We start from the raw sequence: 25,736 nt of genomic DNA, 5'->3' as shown, positions 1-25,736 counted from the left end.
AGCACAGGGAAACATATTCAATATGCTGTGATAGACCATGATGGAAAAGAATGAATATATTTTGATTTCCCTGGCAGTTCAGTGGTTAAGACTCCAAGCTTCCACTGCAGGGGGCAGGGGTTCAATACTAGTTCGTGGAAGGAACTAAGATCCCACATGCTTCATGGTGCAGTCAAAAATAAGTAAACAAAGGAAATTAAAAAGGACGTGTGTGTAAGTATATAAAACAATCACTTGGCGGTATAGCAAATTAACACATAAATCAACCATACATGAATAAAATTTTATAAAATAAACTGACCAAAAAAAGGCATGAAAACGTACTTGACTTCACTAGCCCAGGTTACAGCTACTGTAAGGCATCACCACGCAGCCAGGAGCGTAGGTAAAATGAAAAGGATGGAAGACAGGAGCCACTCAAGAGAGGATGGAGTAAATGGAGCCTCACACGGCGCTGGGGGAATGTCGCCTGGTACCGCTTACTTCAGCAGAGGCAGCCACAGGCCTCCAAAGGGGAATACATGCACACCTCCACGACCGAGCAATTGCACCTCCAGGTATATCCCCAACAATCCCACACACAATGTCAAGAGAGAAGCTCAGACACACATGAACATACCATAGATTACAGAAGGAACGAGACTCGGCAGAAATAATCAACCTAGCTAAGTATTAAGGACCCTGGCTGCGCTCAGCAGACGGCATGACTGAAAGTGGACAAAGGCGATGCCTGGGACCCAGGTACCCAGGTGGGTTTCAGACTGTGAAAACCCATTTATGACGTACACGCTTCTGTATTTCTATCACACTTCAATAGAGATTTAAACCAGTACGACAAGTCCAGGAGAAATGCGGGGACTGAAGGAGTAAGCGGGGCACCACTGACCTTGGGTTTATGGGGCTGGAGCCGATTACCTGAGGGTTTATTATACTATTCTATGTTTGTCGATGTTAAAATCTTCCCCTAATAAAAAAAAGACTTTAAACACACATTAATGTAAATTTAGATGGAACTGCTGGTAAAAGTATAAACTAAGGTAATTTTTCTAGCCATAGATATCAAAGGGTTTTTAAATCTATACATTCCTTGACCCAATTACTCTGCTTTAATGAGATCATCCTAAGGTGTTCATCCTGAGTCAAAAGTCTTATATATAACAATGTCCAAAGAGTTCATAACAGGGGAGGAAAAAGAGAGAAATGTCCAAATATAGAGGTCATAGGACACTGGGCACCACCACAGGACAAACGATCAGGTCGCCCACAATCCATGGAACCTGAGTAACAGAGACTTTATCTACCCCAAGGTTCTTATCTATCCAATGAAATACAGCCATTAAAAATGATGTGATCCACATCATTATGGCACCAAAAGCATGCAAATTATGAGAACAATGTGATACCACCACACACCTGTTAGAATGGCCAAAGTCCACAAGGCTGACCACCCCTCCCCACCGCCCCCGCAATGCTGGGGAAGGTGTGGAACCACCGGAACTCTCAGCCATTGCTGACCGAAGTGCAAAAGGGTGCAGGCACTGGGAAGACAGTTCAGCAGTTTCATACAAACTAAACACATTCTTACCGTATAATCCAGCAGTCATGCTCCTTCATATTTACCCAGAGGAGCTGAAAACACGAACAACAAAAACCTGCACACAGATGTTTACAGCAGCTTCTTCCATACTTGGAAGCAACCAAAATGTCCTTCAGTGGGTGCGTGGGTAGACTTACTTTTCCCTTCCCCTCATGTTTCTGGGAGGGGGAAAGGAACTTTTTTTTTTTGAAACATCAGGACATTCGGTCCTTAACAAAGCTCATCTTCAAAAAAAAAAAAAAGCTATTTTCCCAGAGCCTAACCCGCTGGGGTTTCACTGGAACCTAACCTACCTGGAGGAAGGGAATCTCCAACTCCAGCCCCTCTAACCTTCCGCGTGAGGAAAGAGGAGCACACAAGTCCAGACCACGCTAGCCATCCCGCACCACCTGAGGAAGGGAAAAAGCAGAGAAGCACCGGTGAAGGTCACAGCTCACCAAGACCGAGGCCGCGCAGCACTGCAGAACATTCCCGTCCCCGAGACAACAACACTGCATTTCCGAAGATCTGCTCCTCACGTTTCCTTTTACCAGTGTATCACGTCTGCCTTTCAGAAAGATTGCAAAGCATACTAAGGCAGAAAGTAGCTTGAAAAGACTGAACAAGCATCAGAACCAGCCACTTACAGGGACACTTCCCTGGGGGCCCAATAGTTAGGACTCCACGGCTCCACGGCAGGGGTGCAGGTCCAGTCCCTGGTCAGGGAACTAGAATCCCACATGCCATGTGCTGCGCCCCCCAACCAAAAAACAAAACAAAACAAAAAAGTCATGCATGCTAGACGCGCTGGAATTACCAGAACAGAAAAGCTAAGGACTTTAGTGGAAAAGGCAGACAACATGCAGTAAGAGAAACTAATCCAGACAAAAACTCGAAGAAAGGATCAAAAGAAACGCTTCAGACCAAACACTGACCGAGACGGGCAATGTCTCTGACAGACTCGGTAGCAGACTAGACGCAGCTGAGGAAAGAAACTCTGGGCTTGGAGATGTGACCCCTGAAATTTCCAAAATGGAAAAGCAAAGAGAAAAGACAAAAACAAAAATGGGGATGAGGGGTGCAAGACATCCAAGAACCATGGGAAACCATAAAGGGTGTAACATACATGGAATAGGATACTGGAAGGAGAAGGGGGGAAAGAATAGAAACAGTATTTGAAGCAATAATGACCAAGATCTCCCCAAATTAATAACAGACACCAAACCACAGATCAGGAATCTCAGGGAACACTAGCAAGATAAATACAGAAAATAAAAACCTACCCCCAGGTATACCATACACTGTCTACAAAAAATCCACTTTAACACAGAAACCCCACACTTCAATAGTAAAGGAATGGAGCTGTACCATACTAACACTGTCAAACAAAGAGGAAGTAGCTATAGTGATTTCAGACTGAGAAGACTTCAGGGCAAAAGAGTCATTACCAAAATGAAAAGGGGGCCAATACTCTAAGAAGACATAACAACTCTTAATGCTATGCACCTAACACCTAACCATCAAAATACAAATTAAAAACAGATAAAACTGCAAGGAGAAATAGATGAATTCACTTTTACAGTTAGCGACTTTACTACTCCACTATCAGAAACGGATATATCCATCAGAAAATCAGTAAAGACGTAACAGAGCTCAACAGCACCATCAATCAAAACCAGCTGTACCCAGTTGATATGTATGGGCTAGCGCATCCAACGCCAGCAGATTATCCATCCCTAAACACACAGGGATATGCACCAGGACAGACCGTGCTCTACGAAACACACCTTAACAAACGAAGAACAAAAATCATACCGTGTCTGCCTTTAGACCACAATGCAATCAAACCAAGTCAGCAACAGAAATACAGCTGGCAAAACCCAAAGTACTTGAAGATCAGAAACCACACTTCTAAAAAATGCATGGATTAAAGAAAAAATTCTCAAGAGAAACTTTAAAAATATCTGAACAAAATGAAAATACAGCTTATTAAAATTAGGGGGATGCAAAAAACACTGCTTAGATTAAAATTTATAGAATTGAAAGCACATATCAAAAAAGAAAGATCTAAAGTCAATAATCTAAGCTTTCGCCTTAGAAGAGCAAATTAATTCCAAACTAAGCAGAAACTGAAATAATAAAAATTAGAGCAGAAAATAATTTTAAAACAAGAAATCAGTAGAGGAAACCAACAAACCCAAAAGCTGAGTATCCCCGCCCCCTCCCCCCAAAATCAATAAAATCAGTAAGACTTCTGCAGACTAAGGAAAAAAGACCAGAATTACTAACATTAGAAATGAAAGAGGGGAATCACTACAGATCTCACATGCAACAAAAGGATAATAAGAGAGTCTTAGGAACAACTCTAGAGCCACGGGTTTGATAACCTGGATGAAAGGGACCAACTCCTTGACAGATACAATCTGTCACAACACACGTAAGACTATCTGAATAGGGCTAGATCTATTAAACAAACTGAGTCACTTATGAATAACCCTCTGGAACAGAAAGCATCATGTCCAAACGGGTTTACTGGTGATTTCCACCAAAGAGTTAAAGAAAAAAAAATTGTACCAATTCTCTACAGTCTCTTTCAGAAAACAGAAACAGAAGGAATACTTCTTAATTCATTCTGTGAGACCAATCATGCTCAATGCTATTTAATCAACTGAACTGAAAAGCCTGCATACAGATGTCTGCATCAGCTTTTTCATAACTGCCCAAACTTGGAGGCATCCAAGATGTCCTTCAGGTAGAATGGATAGACTGGTACAACCAATGGATATTATTCAGCACTGAAAAGAAATGAGTTCTTAAGGAGTGAAAAGACATGGAGGAACCTTAAATGTATATTACTAAGTGAAAGAAGCCAGTCTAAAAAGGCTTCAATACTATATGATCTCTATCATACTTCGCTCTAGAAAAGGCAAAACTAGAGACACATTAAAAAGATTAGTGGTTGTCAAGGGTTAAGCCTGAGGCAGGGATGAACAGGCAAAGCACAGAGGATTTCTAGGGCAGTAGAAGTGTTCTGTAGACTACTATGATGCTGGATATATGTCATTACACACCTAAACTCAAAGAATACGTAACACTAAGACCGAACCTAACGTAACCTGTGGACTCTGAGTGACAATGACGTGTCAGTGTACGTTCACAAGGCTGGAGGGGGCATGTGGGGAGACAGAGAGTATATGAGCTTCTGGCTCTGTACTGCTGGCTCAATTCTGCTGTGGACCTAAAACTGCTCCATGAAATAAAGTTTATTAATGTTTTTAAATGGTTAAAATATAAATTTGTGTTATATTTTTATAGCAAAAAAGATCTGCTAAATAATTTTTCATTTACAGTCGAGCTTAAAAACATCATACATGTCATACATCATTTGAAAAGGAAAGAGAAAAGCTTTCTAAAACAAGGTTTCCATCCACTTTTTAACAGTTGTACTTTATATATAAAGATAAAAAGCAAAGAATTCAGTATTTTACCTATTTCTGTACCAAACACTAAACTTTGAAAAGCTTCTAAGTTCGAAGTGCTTTATTGTAAGAAACTAAAAGCAAGTCAAATTGTCTGTGATAGAAAAAAAATCTAAAGCCCACTGATCTGGGAAATGTCTATTAAAAACACCTTCATATAATTAAAAAGGAGGCAGATCTCTGTGTACTGCATGGGAGTCAATGAAAAGTGATAAATGATTTAAAAAAAAAGTGTGTATGCCTAACTCTGGGCTTCCCATTCTATAGGCACACAAATAAATACTCAAAAGAAGAAAATCACGAACACAGACCAAAAAAAAAAAAACCCGATTAACAGGAGAAGACAGAAAAGGATTGAGAGACGGTGAGCAAAAGAGATTTTAGTCTATCTGTTTTTATTTTTTTCAAAGTAAATATAATCACACATTAACCAATTTTTTTAAACTAAGACCTCTAAACAAAAAAATGTCAAGAGTAAAAAAGAAAATTTCACAACATCCTACCACCAGTCAAGATTTCAAAACCAAAGCCAGTAAGAGATTTCATAAAATAAGGTATTAATCATTAACAAAGTCAGCTTCGCCATATCACTTGTTCTATGAAAGTTTATAATTTCTACATTAATAAACTCATAAGGAAAAAAAATCCATACAAATTCAAATTACCCAAAGTTAACCTTCAATGGGGAAAAGAGAACTTTAATATTATTTCCATTTTACATAGAAGAAGCTGGAGCTCAGAAAGCGAAATAATTTGGAGTATATTGTCTGTATACTGTCACCCTGCTTATTTAACTTATATGCAGAGTACATCATGTAAAATGCCAGGCTAGATGAAGCACAAGCTAGAATCAAGATTGTTGGGAAAAATATCAGTAACCTCAGATATCCAGATGACACCACCCTAAAGGCAGAAAGTGAGGAGGAACTAAAAAGCTTCTTGATGAAGGTGAAAAAAGAGAGTGGAAAAGCTGGTCTAAAACTCAACTTTCAAAAAAGCTAAGATCATGGCATCTAGCCCCATCACTTCACAGCAAACAGATGGGGCAAAAGTGGAAACCACGATAGATTTTATTTTCTTGGGCTCCAGAATCATTGTGGACGATGACTGCAGCCATGAAATTAAAAGATGCTTGCTCCTTGGAAGGAAAGCTATGACAAACCCAGATAGCGTATTTAAAAAGCAGAGACATCACTTTGCAAACAAAGGTCTATATAGTCAAGGCTATGGTTTTCCCAGTAGTCATGTACGGACATGAGTTGGACCATAAGGAAGGCTGAGTGCTGAAGAATGGATGCTTTTGAACTGTGGTGCAGAAGACTCTTCAGAGCCCTTTGGACAGCAGGGATACTAAACCAGTCAGTCCTAAAGGAAACCAACACTGAATATTCCCTGAAGGACTGACGCTGAAGCTCCAATACTTGGGCCACCTGATGCAAAAGAACCGCCCCATTGAAAAAGACCTTGATGCTGAGAAAGATTGAGGCCAGGAGGAGAAAGGGGTGACAGAGGACAAGATGGCTCGGCGGTATTACCAACTCAATGGACATGAGTTGGACCAAACTCTGGGAAATAATGAAGACCAGGGAAGCCTGGCGTGCTGCAGTCCATGGGCTCACCAAGAGCTGGACGCAGTTTAGTGACTGAACAACAATAAGCAAAGGTAAGGTGGGTACATGAGCAAGGGCAGGCTGCCGAAGGTTCACACTAATCAAGAGGCAATTCAACAGGAACTGACACCAAAAGCTGAAAAAGTTTTAGGCCTGACAATATGGTAAATGGCAGGAATGGACTCTTCTTTTTTCAGGGAATAAACACAAACATGCCCGGTAATGTTTACCTTTAATTCTCACAACAATTCTGCTAAACCAGCGCGTGCTCTCTACCCTGTGCCCTACAATCCCTTCTCATTCTTTCCTCATTGCCCTAGATTATTAAACTTTATTTTTTGAAAGTTGATGAAAACAGTAGTTATAATGCCTGTGCATTTCAAACTCCTTGGCATCACTGAAAATTACTAGGAAAGGACTAAAAGTAGCAATTATCTCCTTACTCCTGGGATCAGCAGTGCTGACACCAAGCTCCTTAATCCTTCCTCAGTTTACAAGGCTTGCCAACCAGCCTCACAAAAGGAGTTCCAACCTCACACAGCCTACACTAGTATGTCCCTCCATTTCTCTTTTCATTGATTAGTTGGAATAAGAAAAGACTTTGTATAAAGAAATACCAACAAGTATGAAACCATCCCTCCTCTCCCCCAGGAGAGGCCAAGTACTCTAAATGCTGCTTGCTGCTGCTGCTGCTGCTAAGTCACTTCAGTCATGTCTGACTCTGTGTGACCGCATAGACAGCAGCCCACCAGGCTCCCCTGTCCCTGGGATTCTCCAGGCAGGAACACTGGAGTGCGTTGCCATTTCCTTCTCCAATGCGTGAAAGTGAAGTCGCTCAGTCGTGTCTGACCCTCAGCGACCCCATGGACTGCAGCCTACCAGGCTCCTCTGTCCGTGGGATTTTCCAGGCAAGAGTACTGGAGTGGGGTGCCATTGCCTTCTCCACTCTAAGAGCTGAACTCTACTCTTTTCATTTCCCAAAGACAGATTTGGCCGGTAATCTATTTTGGTCCACATCCCTTTTCCAGATTGTTTTTGGTGTTCTATACTTGGCTAGAGTCGCATTTAAGGTTCACATAAACGTTTTCTAGCAATCAAAATGATCTTGTTTCAAAAAGGTAGCTTATTCTGGAAATCTTTTCCATTTCTGGATTAAAAAAAAAAAATAAATGAATCATGCCTGACTCTTTGCGACCTCATGGGCTGTAGCCTGCCAGATTCCTCTGTCCATGGGATTCTCCACGCAAGAACACTAGAATGGGTTGCCATTTCCTCCTCTAGGGAGTCTTCCCCACCCAGGGATTGAACCCTTGTCTCTTACATCCACCTGCCTTGGCAGGCGGATTCTTTACCGCTATTGCCATCTGGGAAGCCCCAAAATGAGCCAACCAAATGAAAGAGCAGAAAATTTTAAGAAATTCGTTCCTGACACTCCATTTAAAGGACGGAGAAAAAAATCCCATCTGCCAGCTCTTAGTAAAATGAATATCCTCTTTCACTTGTAATTTTTTAAGTTTTTTTGAATACTGGTTGAGACATATCCAAAACAGTATCTGGTACTTGATTATTCAAAAGCAGCAAGACACCAAATGAGCAAACCAACACCAGCAACCTAAAAATAAAGACTCAACGTGCCCGCTGGACTGGTCAACATGAAGAGCACTTTAGGTACAGAATACCTCAGACTCCTGGATGAGGAACAACTGACAAGTCATTTCTAATTAATCACAACAGCAAGTGGGAAAAGATAGGAAATACTGTCGAAGTGCTCAGGGGAGACAATGAAAACAATCATCAACCTAGAACTAGACAGCAGGCAAAATGCCTCTCGAGAATGACAGTATTTTTTGGTAATGCCCCATTTGTAGGATTTCAAAAGCAGCAAAATGAAAATTGGGCAGATGCACATAAATCGGGAAGGACATGAGACTGAAAGCATTCAAAAGTTTCTTATAAGAATGAAGATACCAATTAACTTTAGGCCTTAGGTTAAACATGAAATGTCTAAGATCACCAGAAGCGTCTAATCTCTTACTGAGTACAGGCAAAAAGAGTAGACAGGAATTAAGGGGGAAAAAAATACCACAATACATAGGCAACAAAAAAAAAAATAGAAAAGGGAAAAAACCCCATTTAGAAAGCAAAACTACCATAGCAGAAATAAACCAAATATTTCAATCACAATTAATGTAAATTAGTTGAAATATGAGAAGTCGAATAATGAAAATGCAATCCAGCTGTGTGCTGCTTTCAAAAGGCACACCAAAGACGACACTTAAGAAGCAAAAAAATTCTTATCAGGCAAACATTAATTAAAAGTCACTTGCTACAGCTACGCCAATATCCAACAAAATTGTATTTTAGTGGAAAAAACGTTCCTAGAATCAAAGATTCACTACAGAATGACAAACTGTGCAAGTCACTAGAAACAATTCTAAACTTATAAAGCAAAAATTGAGAACTACAAGAATTCAGCAAATCTCCCATCATAATGAAATTTTAACAATACCCCTCTCTGTAACTAAGGGAACAAGCAGACAATATTAGTTAAGGACACTAGTTTGAATGTGACTTCCATTAATGTGCTTCATCTAACAGACATGGGAAAACCAGACCTTAAAATTAGAAACACATTCTTTTTAAACACACATGGAATAAAAATTTGCTACTAACTAGACACCGTTAAAGGGAGAAGGCAAAGGCACCCCACTCCAGTACTCTTGCCTGGAAAATCCCATGGACAGAGGAGCCTGGTGGGCTGCCGTCACATGACCACACCTTATGAGCACAATGTATGCTAGCAATCAGTAACAAAACTTAAAAGATACATATACACACACACATCAAGATTTTTCAATATACTTTCTAAACCTCTAAGTCAAAAAGAAGTCAAAATGAAACTGTAAATATATTCAGAACTGAAAGATAAAAATCCTACACAGCAAAAGTGTTATTTAAAGGGTAATTACTACTCTATTTACATATATAAGTACATATTATGCATGCTAAAAATTAATGACCTAAGAATCCTGTTTAAGAAATTAAATATTAATTAACTACAAGTCAGGCAGATTCCAAAATTAAGAAGTTATAATTTTCTTCCAATATAACTGAAAATTCAGACAAAATGAGTTTTAGAAAAACATAAATTACCAAATATGACTCAAGAAAAAGACTCTAATGATCCTATAAATATTAAAGCAATCAAATCAATAATTTTTAAATCTCAGAGACAAAACACCACACCCTTATGGTTTTATAGGCAAGTTTTATAAGACACTGAAGGAACAAATAATCCTAATTTTACTTAGGAACCCTCTAAGAAAATAAAAAGGAGGAAACACCACAGTTTATTTTATGAGACTAGAATACTCTTGATAACAAAACTCATAAGGCTGATACAACAAAAAAGGAAAATGAGAGATCATTTTTACCAATAAACATAGATACATAAATCCTGAGATATTAGCAAATTAAAAACAAAAGGGGTGGGAGGAACTCCCTGGCAGTCCAGTGGTTAGGACTCTCCACTGCTGGGGCCCAGGTGCAATCCCTGGTTGAGGAACTAAGATTCCACAAGTATGGAAAGGCCAGAAAAAAAGCCCAAAACAAACAGAAAAACAACAACAAAAACATGAAACAGACGAAAACATATATAACAAAAACAAAGCAAAAAAGCCTTTTTTAAAAAGAATACATCATTATCAAGCTGGAAAAACTGTCATATCATCATCTCGACAGATGTAGAAAATGCATTCCATTAGGACTGCCCTGGCGGTCCAGGGGTTAAGAATCCGCCTGCCAAGGCAGGGCACACATTTTGATCCCTGGTCCGGAACTGAGGCCCCATACGCCCTAGAGCCCACTGCTCTGCAACGAGGAGCCCGCGCACCACGAGCAGAGAGCAGCTCCACTCACCACAGCTAGAAAAGCAAGACCCCCCCGAGCCAGAAGTAAAGGAATAAGTGGAAAAACTTTTAATCCATCAATTAAGTTCAGTGCCCACTTGTGAACTGTTTTTTTTAAATTCTCCGTGAACTAAGGTTGAAGAAATCTTCCTCAACCTGTTAAAAGAAAAAAAAAGTATCCACACATGCAATGGTAAAAGATAAAAGCATTTCCCTTAAAACTGGGACTGTGGTAAGGATGCCCGCCACTACCATTTATATTCTCCACTGGTGCTAGCTGCCATGCAGCAACGCAGTAAGACTAGAGTAAAATGTATTAAACAATAGAAGGACTGGAAAGAAATGAACTGTCATTATTCACAGGTGAGATGATTATCTACATAAAATCCCCAAGAGTCCACAAGCAAATTATTATTAAGCTAGAGAAGCTACTAGATATAATAGCCACATACAAAGTCATCTGCATTTCCATTTGCCAACAAACAGAAATTGTTAACTTAAAAAAATAATTTACAACAGCAACAAAAATATAAAGTAGCCAAAGAATAAATTAACAAAAAATATGCAAAATTTGTAGAAAGAAAAGAATATAAAACTTTTAAAAAGACAACTACCTATAAATCAAAAAATCTATTTCCTCTTCTACCTGGGTAGTGTAAAGGACAGAAGAAAAGATCGGAAAATACTAAAATCCATTTTTGTCCTTTTATTACATGCTTTCAATAAACACCTTTTTAAAAATCCCATAAACACAGTAAAGCATTCACAAATTGGGAAAAGATATTTGTCACAAAGATAATAAGAATCAGAATATATAAGAATTCCTACAAATAAGAAAAATCAAACTCAAGAGGAAAAAAATAAGACATAAACAGGAAAGAGAGAGAGACATAAACAGGTATTTCACAAAAGTAGAAATCTAAATAGCCAAAAAAAGATGCTCAACTTCGTTAGTAATTTGAAAAAAGAACATTAAAACCATGCAGTGATAAATAAAAGTGGGCAAAGAACTACTTGAACAGACTTTCCTCTAAAAAAGATACACAACAGCCGATACATACATGACAAGATGCTCAGCAATATTAGTCACTCAGGAAAGGGAAAACCACAATGATACACCACACTTCACACCCACTAACATGGCTATAATTTGTTTTTAAAAGGAAAAGAATATATATTAGTGAGAACATGGAGAAATTAGAACCCTGGTATGGTGTTGGTGAGATGTAATATGGTACAGTCACTTTGGAAAACAGTTTGTTAGTTCAAAATTTTAAAACACAGGAACATTACCCAACAATTCCACTCCTAAGTACACACCAAGAGAAATAAATACCTACGTCCCTCCAAAGACTCATAGGCAAACACTCACAGCAGTATGGTTGGGAACAGTCAAAAAGTGGAATTAAGCCAAACGTCCACCAACTTATAAATGGATAAATAACGGTATGTCCACGCGCTCCAACGCAACAAAGCACTAGTACTGAAATATGCGGCACGCTGAGCAAAAGAAGCAAGTCACCAAAGACCACATACTGTACGATTCCATTTACGTGAAACGTCCAGAACCGGCAAGTCCACGGCTGCCCAGGAGTTAGGTGGAAATCGAATCACTGCTAACAAGTGCAAGGGTTCTTTTCAGGATGATGAAATGTTCTAAACACTAGATTGTGGTGATCATTACACAACTCTCTGAACATATTAAGATCTATTAGACTGTACCCTTTAAATGGGTAAACTGTAACATGTAATTACATCTCAATAAAACTAGTAACTGATGAGATGTAAGGTCATAACCACCAATTTGACAAATATAAAATAGTCTGACAACACCAAGAGCTGGCAAAGGTGGAGAACAACAGCGCTGGCAGGAGGGTACTTCTAACTAAAGCTCAACTACTTTTAACTGAAGTTAAAACTGTACAGGTCCCACTACCCTGCAATTCTAAGTCTCTCCAGGCTTTATACCTTGCAGAAATGTTTTTTGCACTTGTCCAAAGCCTCATTGTTCTTTACTGGAAACAAACAATCTTATCCCATAAGGACAGGACAAAGAATAAAATGAAATATATTCAGTCTGAAAAAGAACACAGAAGCGAAAAGGAATAAACTAGAATTACACACATCAACGTGGGTTTCTCAGGGGCTCAGTGGTACAGAATCTGCCTGCCAATGCAGGAGACGTAGGTTTGATCCCTGTGAGAAAGATCCCCGGAGAAGGAAAAGGCAACCTACTCCAGTATTCTCGCCTGGGCAATCCCATGGACAGAGTAGCCCGGAAGGCTACAGTCCCCCATGGGGTCGCAGAAGAGTCTGCTACAACTTAGCAACCAAACACATCACTGCAGCCAAAAGTCATTATCTGCAGGGCCTCCCTTCCCTCCCTTCCCAGCTCCAAGTCCAGGCCTCCCCATTATAAACGCCCCTTTGCCTTCTCTCTTTTTTAAACTGGAGTATAGATGCTTTACAGAGCTGTGCTGCCTTCTGCTTGCTGTACAAGGTGACTCAGCCACATGCACACGTGCAGCCCCTGCCTCTTGGACCTCCCTCCCCCTCGCCCACCCAGGATCCCGCTTGTCTAGACCACCAGAGCACTGAGCTGCGACCCCAGACCACACAGCAGGTTCCCACTAGCTATCCCCTTTACACACGGCAGTGGCCTTCCCTTGCTCTGTCACTCTTGCGTGCAGAAACCGCAGCTGCAACACTGCCTACTCTAGCCCCAGGAAAAAGAACACAACTGCTTTTATCCACTTCAAACTAGGATGGCTCCCCTGAGTTCCACACTGCAGATCCACTCATTCTTTCTTTCCGTAGAATACTCCGCACTTTCTCCTCACAGACCACCTGCCCTGAAAGTCGCTCAGTCATATCCGACTCTTTGTGACCCCATGGGCTATACAGTCCGTGGAATTCTCCAGGCCCTACTCACCCTCACTTTCACTGACTGGTAACTCCCTGTTTCACTGAGCAGGAAACCGTCCTGGGCTTCCCTGGTGGCTCAGTAGTGAAGGATCTACGTGCCAGCACGGGAGACACAGGCTCGCTCCCTGGTCAAGGCCGCTCCCTCGGCCTGTGCGCCACAACCACTGAGCCTGCGAACCGCAACTACTGAGCCCGCAAACCCGAGAGCCTGGGCTCTGCCACGGGAAGCCCATGTATACAGAGTAGACGCCCCTCGCCCCAAGTAGAGAAAAGCCCGAGCAGCAACAAAGACGCTGAACAGCCAAAACAAATTAACTGAATTAAAAAAAAAAGAAAAGAAAACAGTCCTGCTCCCACCAAGTGAGCACCCAAGTCTGCTCCCCGTCCTCTCACCAAGCAAGAGCCGGCGGACGCTCCCCATGGGTCCACTCCCTGTCTCCTTCCCAGAAACGCACGTCATCAGGTGTGCGTTCTATACAGACATCGTCTCCCACCAACAGTACAGAAACACGGTAACTTCGCCATCTCAACAAAGCCTTCTCATGGTCCCAACTCTCCCTCTAGCGAAAGGGCTTTCCTCTGTGTCCTCTGCCCTCAAGCCCTCGGGAAGCCTCCCTCCCAGGCCCTCCCCACACCACCGCGTGCGGACTGCTCCCATCAAGACCATCGATGACTCATGTGCCACCGAAGCCACAGGACAAGCCCGGGCCCTCAGGCCCCTGGAGGGCACGGCAGGAGCACTGCACGGGGGCTCTCCCTCCCTCCCCCTGGAAGACCCCTCCCCTGACTTCAGAGATTCAAGGGCCCCCTGCTCCTCCTCCACCTCGGAAACTGCCCGGCACCCTTTGGCTCGCTGCTTCGGCCCTCATCCTGCACTCACTCAGCATCAAGACTTCTAAGTGTCAGAGAACACTGAACACTCTCACGTCTGTCTTCAGCCAGACCTCTCCCCTCCACTCCGAACACCTTCATCCCACGTGGCTCCAGGCGGCTCTCTGGAGTTTCACAAGAGCAGCGGGCCTGGACCCCAACCTTACTTCAACAACTGGTGCCGCCCACAATCTCGACCACAAGCAGAAACCTCTGGTCGGTAGGGAGCACCTTCACCTCTGTCTCAGCCACGTTCAATCTGCCAGCAAATCCTGGCGGCTCTACTGTCCACAGGCATCCAGCATCCACCCTCTCTCCCTGCCACCCCTGCCCCCCTTCAGTCCAAGCTGCCGTCGCTGTTCTGGGGGGGGGTCCTCGGCACCAGAGGGACAACTATTCTTAACACAGTTTCAGGGGACCTTTTAAAGACATATCAGATCTCATGTCACACCACTACCCAAAACACTTCCACGACTTCCCATCTCATTCACAGAAAAAGGCAAAATCCTAACCCTGGCCTGCATGAATGGCTCCCACCCCACCCCCTCTGACCTCCTCCCCTGCCATCCTCCACCCCGCCAGGCTGGCCTCTGTCTCCCCAGCACATCAGCTACAACCCTTCTTAGCACCACACACACACTGGACTCTGCCTAAAGACTCCCCCTAACTCACCCCCACCTGCAGCCACGTGGCTCCCTCCGTCACCTGCTGATGTTCAGAGGTCTCAGGAAGGCCCATCCTGACCACCTTATCCAATCTGCAAACAGCCCCCACCCAGCCACTCCCAGCTGACTCTGCTCCCAGCTGTACCACCCATGACAGCTGCCATCTCTGACTCACCTGTTAACCGTCTTTCTCCACTAAAATGTAACTTCCGGAGGACAGGGACAATGTCTTTCTGGCTCACTACTAATATAGTCAGCATCACAACATATGTGTTAGTGCCTAGGATGTAAGTACTCAAACATACAAATGAATCTCAAAAAGCAGCAAGAGAAGAGGGTGAGTTACACAACAAAATGACTCAATTTATACAAAGACATGCAAAAACTAAATTACATTATGTAAGGGTAAAAAGATACATGCACAGGTGCTAACACCATAAAGTTAATCAACAAAATGACACACGCAGGGCAGCCCTGCTTAAGGGAGGTGAGAAGAGGGAGGAATGGGAGGGGGGGTGGTCATTCAGGAAGCCAAAGGGAACGCAACATTCTGTCACTTAAACTGGTGGTCTTAACGTTTAACATCTGTACACATGCCAATACAGACTCTTGGAATGTATGATCCCATTAAAAATTAAAATAAAAAAATAGGTTAGAACAAGACAGGTCAAACCCAGTCCACCGCCTCTTTTTGTAGATAAAGTTCTATTAGAAGCTTCATTTGTTCACGTGTTGACTATGAATGCTTTCACACCACGGCAGCAGAACTGAGTGGTTCCAGAGCCCACAGAGCCTGACGTATTCATTACCTGGCCCTTTACAGAACACAGCTGTCTGGTTATCGTGTGAAATTTGTTAACAAATTAAGAGCAACATTTAAAAGAGCCAATCATCAATCCTCAAGGACGTCCCTAGCAGTCCAGTGGTTAAGACTCCATAGTTCCACTGCAAGAGGCTCAGGTTTGATCCCTGGCCGTGAAACTAGGATCCCACATGCCACACAGCTGAGTACATAAATAAATAAAAGTTCAAAAAACAAAAGGAAAAAAAAAAGTGATCCTTCAAGACACGTGTGATTATCTCACAGCACAGAACATTGAAAAAATATGGCTCTACGTAACATGAGGGACTCCAAAGTTTTTTATACTGTCCTCAAGCACCAGAAAGATTTTAAAGATGAATATTTCAAAACGTGCTTGCGTGCTCAGTTGTGTCCGACTCAGCAAAACCTCAAAATTATGATCTCTACTCTCACCACAGTAAAAAAAAAAAAAGGTCACATTTTAGTAAGTAAAATCTATATAAAACAATCCAAATTTGGGGGGTGGGGGACACCCCTACCTAACTCTGTGCCCTGCCCTGCCTGACCCACTTCACCGCCCCCCTATGCTTCCTCAGAGCAGCTAGTCAGAACTCCAGGCCTTCTACCCTAACACTCCACTCCATTTCTTCAGGGCGTTTCCCTGCAACTTCTATTAGTCATTTCTGACCTTATTTCACTGTTACTAGCAAGAAGACTGATAACAGTAATAATACCCAAACAAATATTACTGTGTACTAGGCACTGTACTAACAAGTTTACACTTCATATTCATTTCACAGATAAGGAAACTAAGGAACAGAGATGCCATCTAACATCATGATTACACAGCTGAAGACTGGCAGCCAGAACTCAAAGTCAGCTATTTTAGGTTCTTTGCACTCTTGCCCTCCACAAGATACTCTGGCCTGAGAGCAGAGAACAGGTACTGATCTGCGAAAACTCCCTCAGTTCAATATGCTACGCCTATGATGGGCGCCAAATGCACAGCTGCTGCGCCATCTATGAGTGTCGTAATAAACCAAGGACAGAAGGGACTGGGTCTCCTGGAAGGCAGCGGAGGCAGGTGTGAACTGCCCACTGCCCAGAGGCAACAGAAACCCTGTGTATCTCCGTCGACAAAAGGGAACCAGGAGGCACTACCCCTCACCTACGACAATGACAAAAACAGACAGACAAAACACCAGTTCAGAAGTTAAACACTTATTCTTTAATTTTTATTGGAGTATAGCTGATTGCTTACAATGTTGTATTTATTCTTAACTCTCAGTGAGTTCCAGCTATGTTATTGCTGAAACAACTGACACTTAAAATTATGGTCTAGTGGGGCCACCAAAACCCTAAGGCCTCACCCAGGAACTGAGATTTCTCTGCTGCCTACAGGCCCTTTCTCCCGCATGACCTACATTTTTCTCTAATATCAATGACCTCCAAAACCGTGATTCTCATGAAAGGAAGCGCCAAACAGCCAACAGAGTCAATACTTGTCAATGTTCCTTCCACCACTGCCTCGTCTGGAGAATGAAAGCCCAGGCCTCACCAAGATCCAGCCAGTGTCTCCTGACCAAGCCTCACTGGACAGTGCAAGCCAGCCCGGAATGTGCCTTAGTGGCCAGTACAGCTGCTGCCTCGCTTGCCCTGCTTAGGGTCTCAGGGGGCCATGCCTCTTCAGGCAAGCTCCCCTTCTCGTCCGTGTCTCTGACGCACTGCATTATTAACACACCAGCATTACTGTTTAGATTTGCATATAAGTACAGGGAACGTCAGGCTCTCACTAGCGAGCAACACAGCTTTCTCCAAGTCTGAATCCACGTTCAGCCACACTTTCATCTCTGCAGTCTTTTCACTTTCCTGCAACCTTTTTAGTGCTGCTTCCTACTGTTTCAAAAGAAAAAACCAATCTCATTCATCTTTCCTGTGGGCCCCCAGACTTCATGGCAGTCAGCCTCTGGGGCACACAAACCATTCCAAATCAATATACACTCCCTCTGCAAGAAATTCTGGAACTAATAATACCCTTTCTCCAGAGTTGCCAAGAAGTATAAAATCAGAGTCTCTTTGTGTCAGGAAAGATGTTCATAATCTATTCAAATTTATTTATATAAAATCAGTCAACTGTGGAGTCTTCACTAATACTTAATAATCAAACAGGTCAACCCTAGCCAGCAGAAGTGAGACGTAGTAAACCGCCTCTACTCAGATCTTTGTGAGTCTGCGACACAAAAATGTCCCAGTTAAGGTAGGAAGCCTTTCAAGTACCGTCAAGGTTCCCTTTCATTTGCTTCTTTACCATCTAGCCAATCTACCTGATACCCAGATGTCAGTTCATAAACATCCAAACTGAAACAAACTGGGCATTGATCCGACTAGTAACTCTCTCTCCTCCCAGTAAAGAAAAATAAAGGGGCAGGGAGGAAGAAAGGGGGTTTCCATGGCAACTAAATCTAAGTCAAAGTCAAAAGGCCACAAAAACAAACTTCCAGTCACCTCAATCCAGACTGCAGCAGGAAAAAAAAAACCCACTCCCACTGGAAACACCGTGGATTTCAAGCACACTCAAGACGTTTAGCATGAATCTACACCAAGCCTCTGATCAGTAGGGAAAGTGAGCTTCTCCAGTTTGATCAAGTGACAGCCAACATCTATGGAGCCAAAGACAACACAGGCCACTCCTACTTGTCATTACCGAGCAGCTTCACTAGCGCTGCCGCTGCCGCTCAGTCACTCCAGTCGTGTCCGACTCTGCGCGACCCCGGAGATGGCAGCCCACCAGGCTCCGCCGTCCCTGGGATTCTCCAGGCAAGAACACAGGAAGAATAACAGCATTGCTTTTTAAAACTAAACCAAACCAAAGAGGGAAGTGGAAGTTAACTATTTAATACCTATGAGAAACAAAGGTGTAACTACTTCATTCTTTGACAACATACTTCTGGCAATCTCAAACCACCCAACCAACAATTACAAGCTCTTTGCTCTGAAGCCTCTAGGGCCTCTCACTAAAAGTCTGCTTACTTACATACACCACATTACTCAGTTCACAAGCTGAGATATCTGGCCTCAGCGCAAAGGACGTCCCTTGTCATTGCTGCCTCCCCCCAAAGACTGAAAGTCCTTAAGTGCCTGTTGATGAGTGAATCCCTACTAGTGTTCTTGACAGAGTAAGGATTCAATATATTTGCTGATCAAATAAATGAAGACCAGACAGCAGCATTCCTGGCTTTCCCGTGAATGATCCCATTATCTACCTGGTAATGCTCTCTTCCCAGCACCTCCGTGCCACAGCACTGCACTGGGTTTAGGGCAGCCGAGAGCGGGGGAGACTTGGGTGATACTATATATCTCTTACGTGCAATTTAAAGACAATTCAAATGAATATACATGCAAAACAGAAACAAACTCGGGTTTAGAGGCTCCCCTGGGGGCTCATGGATAAAGAACCTGCCTGCCAACGCAGGAGATCTCGGTTCCATCCTGGGTCAGGACGAGCCCCTGGAGAAGGAAATGGCAACTCACTCCAGTATTCTGGCCTGGAGAATCCCATGGATAGGGAAGCCTGGCAGGCTACAGTCCATGGGGTCTCAAAGAGTCGGACGCGACTTAGCAACTACTCACACAGAAGAAACAGACGCTGAAGTGGTCACCTGTCATTCTAAGCATCTCAGTGAAAGTCGCTCAGTCGTGTCCGACTCTCTGCGAACCCACGGACACACAGCAATAGGGAAAATTTCAGGATGAAGGAGATCTCCGGGATCTCCCTTTTATACGTCCAGCCTTTTAACATTCAGTTGGCAAAAATCTGTAGTTTTATAGTAACCTTCATCCCACTCAATACACTAGGATCATCCGTATTCTAAGGATGTGAGAGAAAACAAGTTCTCTTTCACTGCACTTCATCTCCCCAGAGGGAAAAACACTTGCCCACTCCGGTCAGAGTGCAGGGTTCAGGCAAGCCCCCTGTGGTAGCAAGCAAGGGTCACCATGTTAAAAGATAAGCATTCAATCTGCCTCTCTCCTGCCTTGTCAAGGGCAGATTTGGCAAACCAATCCAGGGCTAACTCTCTGAAAACAGCTCTTCATTAAAATAATAATAATAATGAAGCTGGCATCTAAAAACATAATTGACAGCTGACTGACAGGATGAGGACAGAAATGACAAAACTCAAAAATCACAGCAGGATAAGGTTATTTAGCATAGCCAGTAACAGCCCTGAACACCTGAGAGCTTCAGCACAATATGTTGATGAAGTCTCATGAAGCAAGAGAAAAACAAAAGTTTCTCAATTACTTTATAAAACATTCACTTTAAAAAACGTTTTTCAAAGCTCAGTCTTCAGGCACCTGAAAATGATGTGTACCATCTTTCCCCATTATTAAGTCATGTCCCAGGAGGGTCGAGGTATAGACAAGCTCACAGGTGACAGGATCCCTTGACCCACACGCAGCTCCTGAAATCTGTGGTCTAGTGGTTCCAGAACCTAGCTGCACATGAGTATTACTTGGGAGCTTTTAGAAACGTTCTCACTCTCATCACACATTTACAGAACAGTCTTGAAAAGTATTCCCAATGATCCCAAAGCAGGTCAGCTCAGCATCTGTCTGGAGCAGGGTCTCTCGACCTCAGCACCGCTGACCTCTGGGGGGCTAACGTCCTGCTGAGGGGTGAGGCTGCCATCTTGTGCATCACAGGGTGTCCAGCTGCATCCCTGGTCTCTACCTTCTAGCAGCCACTGCCCAACCCCACAGATGTGACAAGCAAAATTTACTTCTCCAGATATCACCAGATGATTCTTGGGGGCAAAATCCGCCCCCCAAAGTTGAGAACTACTGCTCTAGAGTAAATTAAAAAACAGTCATCTGAGGCTCCTTTAAGAAGGGAAAAAAATAAGAAAACTTCCAAAAGCCAAGAGATCAGGTCTATTCTTTCCATCTAGCTCACCTAAGAAAAAGCAGTCAACTCTACTTGGCCACACCAGGGCTCGGATCTTGACTTATGAGAACCAACCACAGCCTCTTGTGCTTTGTATGTAAATAAACTGAGTTTTAATTGAGCAGATGGTTACAAGAACTTCACTGTCACTACCATTCTTAACCATTCTATACCAGTAAGAAAGCATTGTAAAATTTTAGACAAATATATACTCAGGCTGCCTCTCAAATATCCAATATGTAAAACCACAAGATTCAAGTTTATCAAAGAAGCAAACTAAATACCAATCCTGACAAATACTGTTTTAAGGAAGATGTCTTGTCTGTAATAAGCACATTATCTCTGTACCACATCAGCGCCAAAATTCATTTCAAAGAGACTATGCAAGCCTCACCCTGTCAGGCCTTAACTTCATCATTATTCATTTTCTGTCCAGTTATGCTCTGATTCTCAAATCGCCAGGCAGTTAATTGAAACCAGCAAGTTTTGTTCTGCTATACTTTACACAAAAGCTAGTTTTCTAATCTAAAACAATCTTCTTCCTGTTCTTCAGTAAGTTACACCAGCAAGATGTTCATCTCTACTTAAGACGGAGTCTATCAAAGTAACATTTCCCAGGGCAACAAAGCAAGCCAGGTCCCAAGCAGGTAATTCCAGGGGAAGGACAAGCCTGGTTTCAAGCAGCAGGGAGAAGACCACAGGGCAGGAATCAATAGACTCCGAGTAGATGCATGAGTGGATGGCATTCTGTTAGATATTCTAGACTCTCTGATCAAACTTAGCTGAAATGCAAAATAACTTCGAAAGCATCCACCCAGGACAACAGTTATTTCCCAAAGTACCTTCACTGAAGAGTATCTCAATACACAGTAATCTTTCAAACCTCAGTAAGAACCCAAGAGTACACTAAGAACCTCTCCAGTTACTACTGATTTGGGGGCCAATCACACGCAATAAGCGGTATTCAAAAGTACAGGAGGAACAGAATCTGACGTGAGCTCCTGGTGGGCTTTTATTTAACCATCTCTTCAACAAGCCAGTCTGAGGCATCACCCCCCTAATGACTCCAGAAAACGTCTGTAAACGTAATCAATCCTCAGCCACCCTCTCCTGGGTGGTTCTCAGCCGGAAAGACTCTTAAAAACACAAGAGCTTTCTAAAGACAGCCACGAAAAGCCAGGACGTCCCAATACTATCTAAACATTTAAAAACCAAATCCAAATTAATAATAGCCACTAATTACTAAGCGGATTCCTCACGCCAGGCACCGTTTCTAGCTGCTGTACACATATTAACTCATTTCCTCCCGACAGACTGCTGAGGCAGCCACTGCTGTTATTCCCGTATTACAGAAAAAGCAGAGAGGTTGAGGGACTTGCCCAAGGTCACAGCGCCAGAAAGTGGTGAAGCCAAGATCTGGAAACCACGCCGTCTAACTCGACACCAAAGGAAGCTCCAAAACCATCCCTTCAGTGGATTTTCCAGCGGCTGGAAATCCGGAGCCTCTTTCCCACTTGCTGCCTACCTACAACGTGACCTTGAGGACAAAATCGCAGTCAACTCCACGTTAACAAAACAGCCACATTCACAAGTGCTTTGACGATAAAAGGAAACAACTCCCAAGCGCCGCTCCCAGAAAAGCAAAACAGAAAAGCTCGATCCGACCCACAGAGAAAATGGGTTAAGTACAGAGATTACACGGAGCTCGGAGGGTGAGACGCCAAGACACAAAGGTGCATCCAAGGACTCGTGCCGTTCACCTCCAACCAAGAGTCCAAGTTGTGGTCAGAGAAAGCCGGGCCGCAGGAAACCCCTCCAAGGGAGCGGCGAGAGGGCTTCTTTAAGAGGGAGGTACTTGCGCCCGAGAGGACCACCCCCCCACCCTAGCGCGTATTCGCCGGGGAGGCTTTCGCGACCAGGTCTGAGCTGGAGTCGCAACCCTGGAGTTTAAGGGGAAAAAAAAAAATCACTCGGAAGGAGGTTTTAAAGACTCCGAGCCGGGCGCCGGCGTATCCCGCTGACTCTGCGGCGAGGGAGCAGAAACCCACAGAACTTGTTTCCCGGAGAACCGCGTCCAACAATGGCCTCTTCGGGAGTCTCCGGCGAGCCGCCGCCGCCTCAACTTGACACGCTGCGGGGCCCGCGCCCAGAGAACTTGTCCGGGGCCCGCGGGCAGCGGGCGGTGCTCGCTCGGGGCGGGCCGGCCGGCGCGGAGCGGGGCCCGGCCGGGTGAGGGGCGCGCCCGGCCGCCCGCCCGCCCGCCCGCCGCGCCAGGCCGCGGACGTCAACCCGGGCGCGAAGTTCGCCTCCCGGCCCGCGGCCCGACTCGGCGAGGGGCCCCGCAGCGGGCGAGCGGGCGGCTGACAGGCGCGGGCGGGGACGGGCCAGGGAACCCGGGCGCCGCGCCTCCCCGGCGGCCGAGAGGCGAATTCCGGGGGGGAGGGGAGGGGGCCGGGACGCTCCCTCCCCGCGCCGCCGAGGCCGGGCGGAGGAGCCCCGCCGCCGCCGCCCGCGCGCCGCGCACCCAGCGCACCCCGCGCCGCGGCCCGCTCCGCCGCGCCCCCCCCTCCTCATTACCTGGAGGTGCCCGCGACTCGCCGCTAGTTGCGCTCAGGCGGGAAACGCGCTCACCGACACCATCAGCGAAGCGCCCAAAATGGCGGACGTATCAAGCAGGCCTTGAGTTCCCCCCGCCCTCCCTCCGAGCGCCTCGCGGCCAATCACGGCCCTGCCCCCGCCCCCGGCTCCGTGCTCATTGGCCTTCCTCTCCCGCCCCCTGCCGCCTATTGGATCACTCTGCGGCCCCCGTTGAACCTACTCCGATTGGCTCGCGGACACCGTCCGTCAAGGGCGAGGGGGCGCATTCTTTTCCCATGGACTTGATGGATCCGGAACCTCTAGGACCCTGGCGTCTGGAGCCAACAAATCAGAAACCGAGGGAAACCTTGTCTGGGTTCCCCCCAACTACGCCATAGCAACAGCAGGGCCTTCTCTTGACGGACGGCTGGGGCCACCAATCCGATGGCCAATGCTTTTTAAAACTAAAGTGAGCCAAGCCAATCATGGCAGTAGGTCTGCACAAGTAGGGAGCTGTACGAGAACCAATGGGGTAGCGAGCCCCGCGGGAAGGCGGGCCGGAGGGCCCGGAGGAAACCGGTGATGACGTTAGCCACCATGTGTCTCGGTGGCGGAAGTTCGCCGGGAGCTGGGGAATTAGCTCAAGTGGTAGAGCGCTCGCTTAGCATGTGAGAGGTAGCGGGATCGATGCCCGCATTCTCCACGGCTAATTTTATAAAGTTGGGGAGGGAGCAGGGAAGTTGGCAGTCAGTGTCACTTGTTTGTACCAGGAGATGTGAGGACAAGTTGTGCTAGGTGCCCCTATCTGTGCACCCGCCTCTGGTAGGGAGGAAAACTGGATGGATTGGGGGGTGGTCTTCCTTTTGCCTTGCGGAAGAATTTATGCAGAAGTTGCTTCTTCAAATGTAGTGGTAGTGAGCACTTTGTGCCCCGCCGGCCGGGGTACACAGGAGCAGAGGGTCCCGGACGTCAGACTCCACCTGAGCAACACAAGCAAAGCAGGCCATAGAGCGGTGGTGGTCGTGTTTCTGAGCAGGTGACATTTCCACCCACGGGACACGGAGGACAGACCTGCGCGGCTCAGTGAGGGTTGGCGAGGGCTCCGGGCAGGGAGACTGTTACAGGTGTTTCTGGGGGCACTGGCTTGGTCAGGGATGATCACTCCGGCTCACGGAGCGGAGGCAGGCTTTTACTGTGGGGCTTCCCCCAGCTACCTCCCAGAGTCCGGGCCTGAGCAAAGTGACAGGGCTTGGCCCCGGGTCTGCCTTGCCAGTGCTTCCCTCTGCACCCCTTTGCCTCGGCCCCAGCTGGCCCTCCACCTCCCTGACTCAGACTCTCTGAGCACCCCACCCCCACCCCCGGGCCAAATGGCAGGGAGAAGAGAGCCCAGCTTGAACTGGGTCAGCCCTGGTAGGCTACAATCCATAGGGTCGCAGAGTCGGGCACTACCGAAGAGACTTAACACACATACGTAGTGCCTGGGGAGCTGGGTCTCCGGTGCAGACATGCCCGTCGGTCCCCTAGCTCCCCCCTTCGGCAAACCTGCAGCTGGAAGCCAACTCAGAAAGACTTAACTACTGGTGAATCATCATCCCCATTTTACCGGTTAATTAACTGAGGCCCAGAAGGAATTTACACTCACATTGGCTGAGCGACCTTAGTTGGGTAATCTAACCCCTCTAAGTTTCCAGGAAGAGACTGATGCTGAAGGTGAAGCTCCAATACTTTGGCCACCCGATGCAAAGAACCGACTCATTGGAGAAGACCCTGATGCTGGGAAAGATTAAGGGCAGGAAAAGAAGGGGACGACAGAGGATGAGAATGGTTGGACTGCATCACTGACTCAATGGACATGAGTTTGATAAAGCTCTGGGAGATGGTGAAGAACAGGAAAGCCTGGCTTGCTGCAGCAACTGAACAACAGCTAAACCTCCAGATCTTATCTGTTAAGTACCAGTGATTGTAGATAATGGTGACAGCGCCTGTGTCCATGCCCTGAGGGTATTGGGCCTCTAGCGTGGCAGCAACCAAGGATGGATATTACTTGCCTGATCCTACTGTTCAGAGAGGCTCGGATCCTTGCCCAAAGCCCTACAGCTAGTGAAGAATTCATTTCAAGATTGAAGCCAGGGAATTCCCTGGCAGTTCAGTGGTTAGGATTCTGCACTTTGACTACTGAGGGCACAGGTTCAATCTCTAATCTGGGAACTAAGATCCCGCAAAAAAGATTGCAGCAAGTTCAAAAGATATGCAGAGGGTTAGGGAGAGGGATCTATATACAGATAACCTGGGTGGGCGGGGGAGACTCACGGCAACTTTGGAGGATAAGCAAAGGAAAAACTTCAGAGCAACAGAGGGCAAATTCAGGGCTGGCCATAC

At 45.1% G+C, this 25,736-nt stretch overlaps 1 protein-coding gene and 1 non-coding gene across 9 annotated transcripts in view; one reads left to right on the top strand and one right to left on the bottom strand.

Moving 5' to 3' along the window:
- Positions 1-23,469, bottom strand: part of PPP6R3 (protein phosphatase 6 regulatory subunit 3) — a 123,183-nt gene extending 99,714 nt beyond the window's left edge. For 7 of the 8 annotated variants that reach the window (XM_052662420.1, XM_052662424.1, XM_052662426.1 and 4 more), the window contains exon 1: positions 23,358-23,469. The gene's annotated coding sequence lies outside the window, so the exon portion shown is untranslated. Of the gene's footprint in view, positions 1-1,890; positions 1,987-23,357 lie in introns of all 8 variants that reach the window. The other variant, XM_052662421.1, reaches the window with a different exon arrangement.
- A 518-nt stretch (positions 23,470-23,987) lies between these two features.
- On the top strand, positions 23,988-24,060 carry TRNAA-AGC (transfer RNA alanine (anticodon AGC)). Its single transcript has one exon. It is a non-coding gene; the product is annotated as a tRNA-Ala (tRNA).
- The last annotated feature ends 1,676 nt before the right edge of the window (positions 24,061-25,736 follow it).

Source organism: Budorcas taxicolor, chromosome 25 (genome assembly GCF_023091745.1).
Source record: "Budorcas taxicolor isolate Tak-1 chromosome 25, Takin1.1, whole genome shotgun sequence".
Taxonomy (NCBI): domain Eukaryota; kingdom Metazoa; phylum Chordata; class Mammalia; order Artiodactyla; family Bovidae; genus Budorcas; species Budorcas taxicolor.
This window is presented reverse-complemented; position numbering and strand designations above follow the sequence as displayed.